Genomic DNA, 8,296 nt, shown 5'->3' with positions numbered 1-8,296 from the left:
TACAAAAGCACGCCCAAGTACACCGGTAGCGTATAGAGCTTTATGCAGTAGACACAATCGCTAGAAAAGATCAAGCAGATCTCGATGTGACCTAGGATGGTATTACTGTGCATTTATGCTTGCGTCGAGTATTTAGCAGATAACTGAACAGCGCCTTGGCGAACGGTCGTTATTGTATTAGCGCCGCCATAGCTGTTATCATTCTATGGCCTATTATATGTTGTAGACTGGGCACCTGGGCAGATCGTGCTGATAAAGATGAACCGTGACTATTGGATGCGTCGCCGTATGGTCGGATGCGCACTCGCTCTAGGCATTATTGAATCTATAGCACAGCGCGTTTTGCCTTTCGGCTAGTCTGGTCGACTGCCTCGTGCAGGAGAACAGCATTTGAGTTTTCTTCTAGCGCGTCGTCTCCGAGACGACACAGCACAGGCTGTGTTGTTCTCTTGCAAGATCGTATCTACGTTATTTCCCTTATTGGGCCCTCTTCCACTCATAGAGATTCGCTGCTCTGATCAAAAAGTGGTCATTGTTACCTGTGAACCTCTGAGTCGGCGATTTTCGACATGGAAACAACTATGAGCTAAGACGAAGAGCGACAGACAGAGAAAACAAGAAATCCTGTATGTCGAATTCCACCTTATGCTAGCGCTAATACTCTTATGATGGTGGCTGTTATGAATTGCGCACAGGATCTCCGTCCCTAAAAGCGTCTGCGTTTACTTTGAACTGATTGTCGAAGTTGCTCTGCTTATGACCCCTTCTGCTAGACGCCGCGAGAGGAAACTTTGAACACATTATCCGTAATTTAGCACCGCCGGTTTTCGCGGGTGCTCGATCCGCGCCATCAGATACGTTTGATGGACAAGACATGGTTATTCACGGAGATCGGATGTATGCGACTATACGTAGGGATGCGTACGCAAATATATATATTTATGAGATACTCCACTTTGTATAGGTTGTCTTCCCCAGAAAACTGTATAAGAGCTAAACCATAACGAAGTAAGCTGAGATTCACTAGCTTTATCGAATTATGTGGAGGGTCTGCAATAATTTAGGCAGTACGTATATTATAATGTATGAATTAGTGTATATTAAATGCGCAGGCCAAAACAACACTCGTAAGTTACCGCAGGTCGTAACTTGACCACTTTGCTGAACGGATAAATACGCTGGCTGCCACCTATATCGATCATCTAAGTTGAAAAATATAAAAGCATTGATGAACTTTCAGCGTTCTCTATTTTTGTGTCCAAGGTATATTTAAAAAAATGTCGAAACTTTCTTGTAATCCAGCTGTCCACGTTGTAATCAAGTGTAGTAATTAAATTAAAAGTTATACTTGACAAAAACTATATCTATATAAAATTATTTTCCAAATATATGGTCCATGTCACAATAACATATTGTTCGCTGGCATTACAGATTTAGTTCTGACAAAGAAACGCCTGTCCATGCCGTACCTGTAGTGAATTTTGCGATATAATTAAGGTCTAGTAACACTTAAAAAATAATGCGACAATCCAAAGCGCGTGTCTTTTCACTTACGTGAAAAATAAATAGTCAGAGACTGTTTTACTTTATAAACGTCCCTCGATTACGTAAATCCACTGACCACAGTTTCTTTCACCGAAGGAATACAGTGTTTGTTTAAAATCTATGCATTGACTCGGCCTAGTCAATACTGGTCCTATTCAACAATTCCAAGGTCTTGCGTCTCGATACGCATATACTATAGCCCACCTGCACTATGCTTCTAGTTTGCTTTCATTTTTCGTTTGCTCTAGTCGGTTCACCTGACCAGCTTGCTAAATATGTCGCTGTCCAACTTTTTCTGAACTTTATCGCTAAAGCTATAAGTCTATAGAGACGAATCCTTGTCTAGTCCGAACCCCTCTTTGAATCTGGCATGACAGCCCGCGCCGGATCGATGAACAAGCTGTGTGAAGAAAGCAAGCTTGCTTGGCTAACCGTACAGCGACAACGGACGGCGAAAAACGCCCTAATCTTGGACAAGGGGGCAACTACGCCGGTGCGGAGGCAATGGGGAGATCCCGCCGCCGACACCGGTAGCTGCTGCTGCTGCTGCTGCCAGCGAGGCATACCCACAAACGGCTAATAAATGCATCTCTCCCTTTGCATCTCGAGTGTAAATTTATTAACGCGCAACTTTTAAGCGGCTTCCATTTGTTACTTTCTCTGAGGCAGAAGAACTGATGTCCTCTCATAGTCGGCACGCGACCATGGCTTTCGTACTCGGGGTTCTTTTCACCGGGCGCTTTCCACAGCACACGTTGGCCGATAGCGGGCGAAGGATATTTGAGTCAAGCCTGGCTGTCGGCGTCGACCATCTTCCTGTAGGTACACGCAGCAGGATGCTGTTGCCATGGAAACACAAGTTACTGCTTTACACAACTGAGGGCAACCGTCCAAGTTAGAAGACACGCAAAAAAAAAGAAATTCTTCCACTTGGTTGCCCTGTGACCTCGTTGCTTCCCACGAGAAGCATCTCTCCCAACAGATGTCGGTACTATTAACGCGGGCAGTGACCAAGACATGAGCGTTTTTACGTCTAACACTGGATAGACTGACACATGAGGACGGCTCACCGATACATAACCGTGTACATACATTTAACACCCCCAAGTCCCGTTAGCCCTAACAACGTAGGGGATGTTTGCTTTTACTGGAGAGAAGAGTCACCAACACGCAAAGGGGCTGCCCATGTCTATTAGCAGCGTCCATGCATCAACATATGGTATGAAAAAGAAAACCACACGGCAAGGATCTTTTTCGTCAAGAGACGCCAATGTGTTGCTTAAGGGAATATTGCAGTAACTTCTTGGGACTACGGATCGTCCAATATCAATACCGAAGTGACACCAGTATTCAAATATAGCTAATATAGTTAAAAGGTTATACTGGGCCTAACAAGAGCGCCCCTAGTGCATGACCTTCCCTATAAATATAGCGTTCCACAGAGCACTCATTTTTGTATATGTAAGGGTAGCGACTTCGTCAAACACAATAGATTCATAATAAAAAGTAAGTCCTTGAACTCGTGTTCTTTTAAGATGCATCGGTCAGCACTCAGTAGTTGCCTTGTTTTTATATTCACTAATTTGTGTAATAATTATTACGTATTATACGTTATTGACTATATTCATTATTATAATTGAATATGCTGTAGTCACTCTATTTAACCCCTGAAGATAATGTAATGGCAGTGTTTATATTTACCTTTCTGGCAGACGAGGCGAAGATCCACGAGATGTACTTTCGAAGTAACTTTCGGAGGTAATTCCCCACACCACAGTAATTGATCTATAATTAGATTAGGGCATTTGCTTGTTCTTGTATACGTACGGATTATGTATGCTATAAATAGAGAAATCGAGGAGTGTAGCTTCGGGACAAGGATAAAAAGTATTCACAGTTGAATAGGAGGCAGTGCGGAGTATGTGCGATCCTATGGACTACAAAAAACTTCAGATTTTTCGTATCTGGAGTTACGTTCTTCGACGACTCACCCATAAAACCACTTGATTAGTGATGAAGTTAACGATTGTTTTTGTGGCGATGAAGTTAGCCTTAAAAACTGTAACTGTTGAGCATTGATTAAATTGTACTTCAGCTTACAAAAATATTAGGTCGAAAGGAAAAACACCGGCTGAAAAAGATATGGAACTGGTCCGTATACTTCCCGTTTATGCAAGTATTCACAATAGGTTAGCAAACTAAAAGGAAAACTCCAATCAACAGCAAAAAGAAAACAAAAAACCGCATTTGAATAACTGAATAAATAATAAAACACTTATTGTTACTCGAAATTGCGTGTTTGGCTGACTGAATAATCTGAAGCCGAAAGAATGACGTTAACGGAATCATCATTCTATGGCACAATTTCAAAAGCTGGGATTGATGCTTATGGGGAAGATTAGAACTGCAACAAGTATACAGTTGTCAATAAAAAAAAAAGGTTTGAAGTATTTCAGATGATCTGCTTTGGAATATTGATTGGTAGCTGTGCTAATTTAGTGTTTTTGGCATTTTCTAGTAGCTTTCATTAATATAAGTTCGCACTACCTTAAAGCTGAAGCTCTCTTCGAAACTTACCACCACCATCTGGTTTGATTTGCCCAAAATTTATGTGTTCAGAGTATCGTACAACATGACGCACATTGACTAATAAGCCTTGAATCTAGGAATGCTTGCCTTGGAGCATGCCTATATGCCATACATATCTGCTATAGAATCTTATGTTGCTTTTATCGAACGCCAGGTGACCTCCATGAACGTACGATAGCCTTCGTTTTCAATGTGCATATTTTTTTATTTGCTACTGGCATTGGCTATAATTGGCGAGAACTGGAGAGAAAACATATTTATCTATCTAGCGATAGCGTTGTTGATATTGGCTTTCAAGCTTACCTGTTAACTACTTCCTCTCGACATATCGATGTTGCAGCGAATACGAAAAGAGCCATATGCGATAAATGTGCCCTTATTTCCATACGCGACCACACTTAAAATTAGCATTTATCTCTGCTTAACAAAACAGGGATTTAATCCAATGCAACCGGCAAGTATCAACGAAAACTATTTAGAATATTGCCTCTACCTACTTCCCTTTACATATTTATCCCTTAGGACACTATGCTATTACAATTAAGTGGACTTCACCTACCCTCAGCGGTCACTTCGCTTCCCTCCTGCTTATAAACCAACACGTTAATATGTAACTGAACTACCAACTGATGCTAGAGGAGCCTTATAGTCATGTATTGCACCTAATCGATATCTGGCATTATCCTTCTATCAGCCAAGGCAAACAAACAGGCGTATCATCTCTTCCCGAGAGAGGAAAAATTTAACGATGGACACAATCTCGCATATCGTCAACAATTGTCAGCGCTTTTTATCTCTCTGTTGGCAGCAAGTCAATCATTTAACTGGTCTATACGACGGCATGGGTCCGTTCACTAGGGCCTTGTGCCCAGCCAGAAAACAAACACTACACACTATTAAATAGTTATGTAGATAAAGTTATTATATTTGTTAGCTACTCTAACGAAGGAAGGACCACTGAAGGAAGGCAATAGAGCGAGAAAAAGTGTCGGAACGCGCTGAGTAACACCATTCATTTTCTTTTATAGCATTACGGCCAGGCACGATCTATAGAACACGAAAGAAGCATGTAGACCTCCCAATAGCGCAGCCTGGCGCAGAGGATAATGTCACGCTATGGCTTCAGGCTATTTTCACCACCCCGCAAGCTGGGAGCCGCCGGCCAGCAATGTCTTACTGTGGATGCTGGGGTTGTCGTTGTCGCCGCTGAATCGGCGGGCACTCTCAAGTATGACATGGCTAAGTTTGCTGAGCTTCATCTTACTTCGTCCGCGCAGGAGACTGTATGTCCTCTCTCTGTTAGGGTACCCTATGGGCCTGCTCGTGACAGAAGGCCCTCCGCACAAACCTCCTAGTGCTCTAGGCTGCCGATCTCTTCCTAGCTGCCTTCTTGCGACCTGCTGCGCTGCGGTAGTCTCGTTAGTTCCACGTCCCCCACTTAACGAAAAAAAGCCGTGTATTCTCCTCGTCAAAGCATCTTGGGAGGCACTTCCCAAGGGGCAACGCCACAAAAGAAAGACAAAGAAGATTCTTATCATACTACCACAGTATTCCATCCGTGCCAAAACGACATGGCCGTATTGACCGTTACTGCTCATCGTCCAGATGCCAATGTTATGGGTATCGTCATTATTGGCGACTAGGCATGCTATTTCATGCTAATATACGTATATACGTAATTAATTTTCTGATTATTCTAGCTAGCCAGTATTATGTGAGTAAGGATGATATAAACTGATTGATTTGCGTGGAAATGCGGGTTTTGAGCATCGCTAACATGGGTTTGGTTAGAGTTTTTTCCACGAAAACGCTGGTGCGGATCCCAAAGCCGGTTCATGCTGGGGATTAATTAGTATTAGTTTCATTATACTTTAGGGATACGTTGTGACCCAGACTTGAACCCGGGCATAGGAGTCAGCCAGCCGTCTGCGCATTAGGCGATACCGGGCATAAGGCTCGAATTGCAGAGTGGCTAAAGAGCTTGAAAATTGTGCTATCCAGATACAGAAAGAAAACGTGAATTCACCATTAGAGTTCTAACGAAAGTCACCTTAATTTTGTTCGCTTTATTTAAATATAGCCTCTTTACATACCTAATACCTGACATGTCTTGGGGCGCTTCGTTGTTACCAGAGGCAAAGCCTCTATTTGAACGTCTGGGGAGAGTTCGTAACAAACCGTCAAAGAGGCTGTGCAATACGTACATACATATAATGATTCAATTGACATATGTATAAAACTGTTAAAATATCTCACTCTATAGATTGAATTTCCTTTGGCAATGATTCGTACACGGCTTGCGTGTAAGCGACAGCGACAATTTAATTTTTCAACTTACTATACTGCTCAAATGCTGCCCATGTTTCGAAGAAGTTAACTTGTTTTAATTATGTTATCTTTTTGGCTTCCTATCATCTTCCCTACCGTTTGCAAAGAGAAACGCACCACAAAATCAGAAAAAGTATTCGTGAAAGAGATCCATGGATCCGATCAGTTGAAATCCAATGAAGTATCGTCTCGGATACAATTTGAGCGCAGAAAAATTTATTGTTAAAATCTGTCAGTATTTGACGGTCGCCAAATTATTGCAGCGCCATTTGTTATTCAATCAAACAATGATTTCCCGTTGCTGGCTTCACCTATTACGAGCCCTTACGTTCTTAATACTAAGACTTAGTTAAAATTTACAGCCTCCATCAATGAGAAGCTGTATTGAAGCCTATAGTAGAACACCTCTTTTAGATTCCATCACATCATCTAGTTCGTCGGGTTGAAGGGTTGTCCCAAATCTGACCATTGTTTTTCTGCACGCAAACAATAGTTTGACGCTGAACTCGTAGCAGTTCAGAGCGTTTTCGAGGCGGCCCAACCAAATGATAATGCAGTACGGCTTATAAATCGCCGAATCTATTTCGTACGGTCGTCGAAAGCGTAGTTTATAATTCAAACACGGATCACAAACTGGAAACTATTGATATCAACTTTTATTCAGTCTCCTCCTTTCGTTGGTGTTGTTTCAGCTGCATGATTTCCAGCGACGAAGATAAATGTGACCAAAACATAGCTCCAAATCTTTTCGATCTTCGGTCGAACAACACAAAACTGCTGAGAATGCAAATGTTGCAAATTTGAAGCCCAAACCGATAAATAAATCACACACATAGCCAAATTCGGACATTACTTTAGACCTGATTGGATGAATTACAACAATGGCAGCAGATTGTCAGTCTTAGAGGCAGTAATAGCGAGTACCGTTCTCCTCACTCTTATCCCTCTTACTTAAATGCGTGGGTGCTAATATTTGTTTAAGCTTCGCATGAAAGGAATGCTTCACATAAGTCCTCACTGACCTTCAGTCCACTCTGAAATGTTCAGTCACAGGATATTAAATCCGTTAGTTTTTGCGGAAAGCTGCTGCTCCGCGAACGAACTAATTGCATTAGAAAATCGCGGTCAATGACATGCGCTTTGTGTACTAACGTGTTGGCACACTCAACGGTAAGATATTTTTATTTGTTTTTTTTACATTGGTAAGCTTGTCCGTAGCAGCCACTAGATACTGGTCTGCAGCGAGAAGAATCCAACGATCACTAATTCCCTAACTAACTTCTCTCATTTGTAAGCTCTCCTTTGTTACTGGTTTCGCCAATGAACGATCCCGGATAAGCAGTCAATGGCTTTACTGTCACCTCTCCATACGCAGCGAATGGCAGCACATTTTTGAACGGTGTTTCTGACGACGAGCTCACCGACTGCCACCGTATGGCTGACGAATGACATTGCAACGCTCGCATTTACGTCAATGGCTCAAGATGCCGTTTCTTCCAACTTCACCTTTGGCAGGTGTTGGGCTACCCCTGTCACATTTTTCTGCATTGTCACCGTTGCGCTAAGACAGGTTTTCTCTCTCTTCAATATGTAGTTTTAAAATTTGCCATAGTCTTCTTAGCCGTTTACACGTCCTTGCTTATGTTCCTTCTTCATTAAGTGACAATTTCGCAAACTAGGTATTCAGATGCTCCTTATGCAATGCGGTTTCCACATTGGTACCTCCGTCGGATATTTTCAGAGCGACTGTACATTATCAAATCGATCCTTGAAATTGCGTACTGATGTAGTTTACATAAAACTATTTGTCGTTAATTAATGCCTGCTGTAAACC

Source organism: Varroa destructor, unplaced genomic scaffold (assembly GCF_002443255.2).
Source record: "Varroa destructor unplaced genomic scaffold, Vdes_3.0 BEIS01000003.1, whole genome shotgun sequence".
NCBI lineage: Eukaryota > Metazoa > Arthropoda > Arachnida > Mesostigmata > Varroidae > Varroa > Varroa destructor.
The sequence above is the reverse complement of the archived record's forward strand: the minus strand, read 5'-3'. Positions refer to the sequence as shown.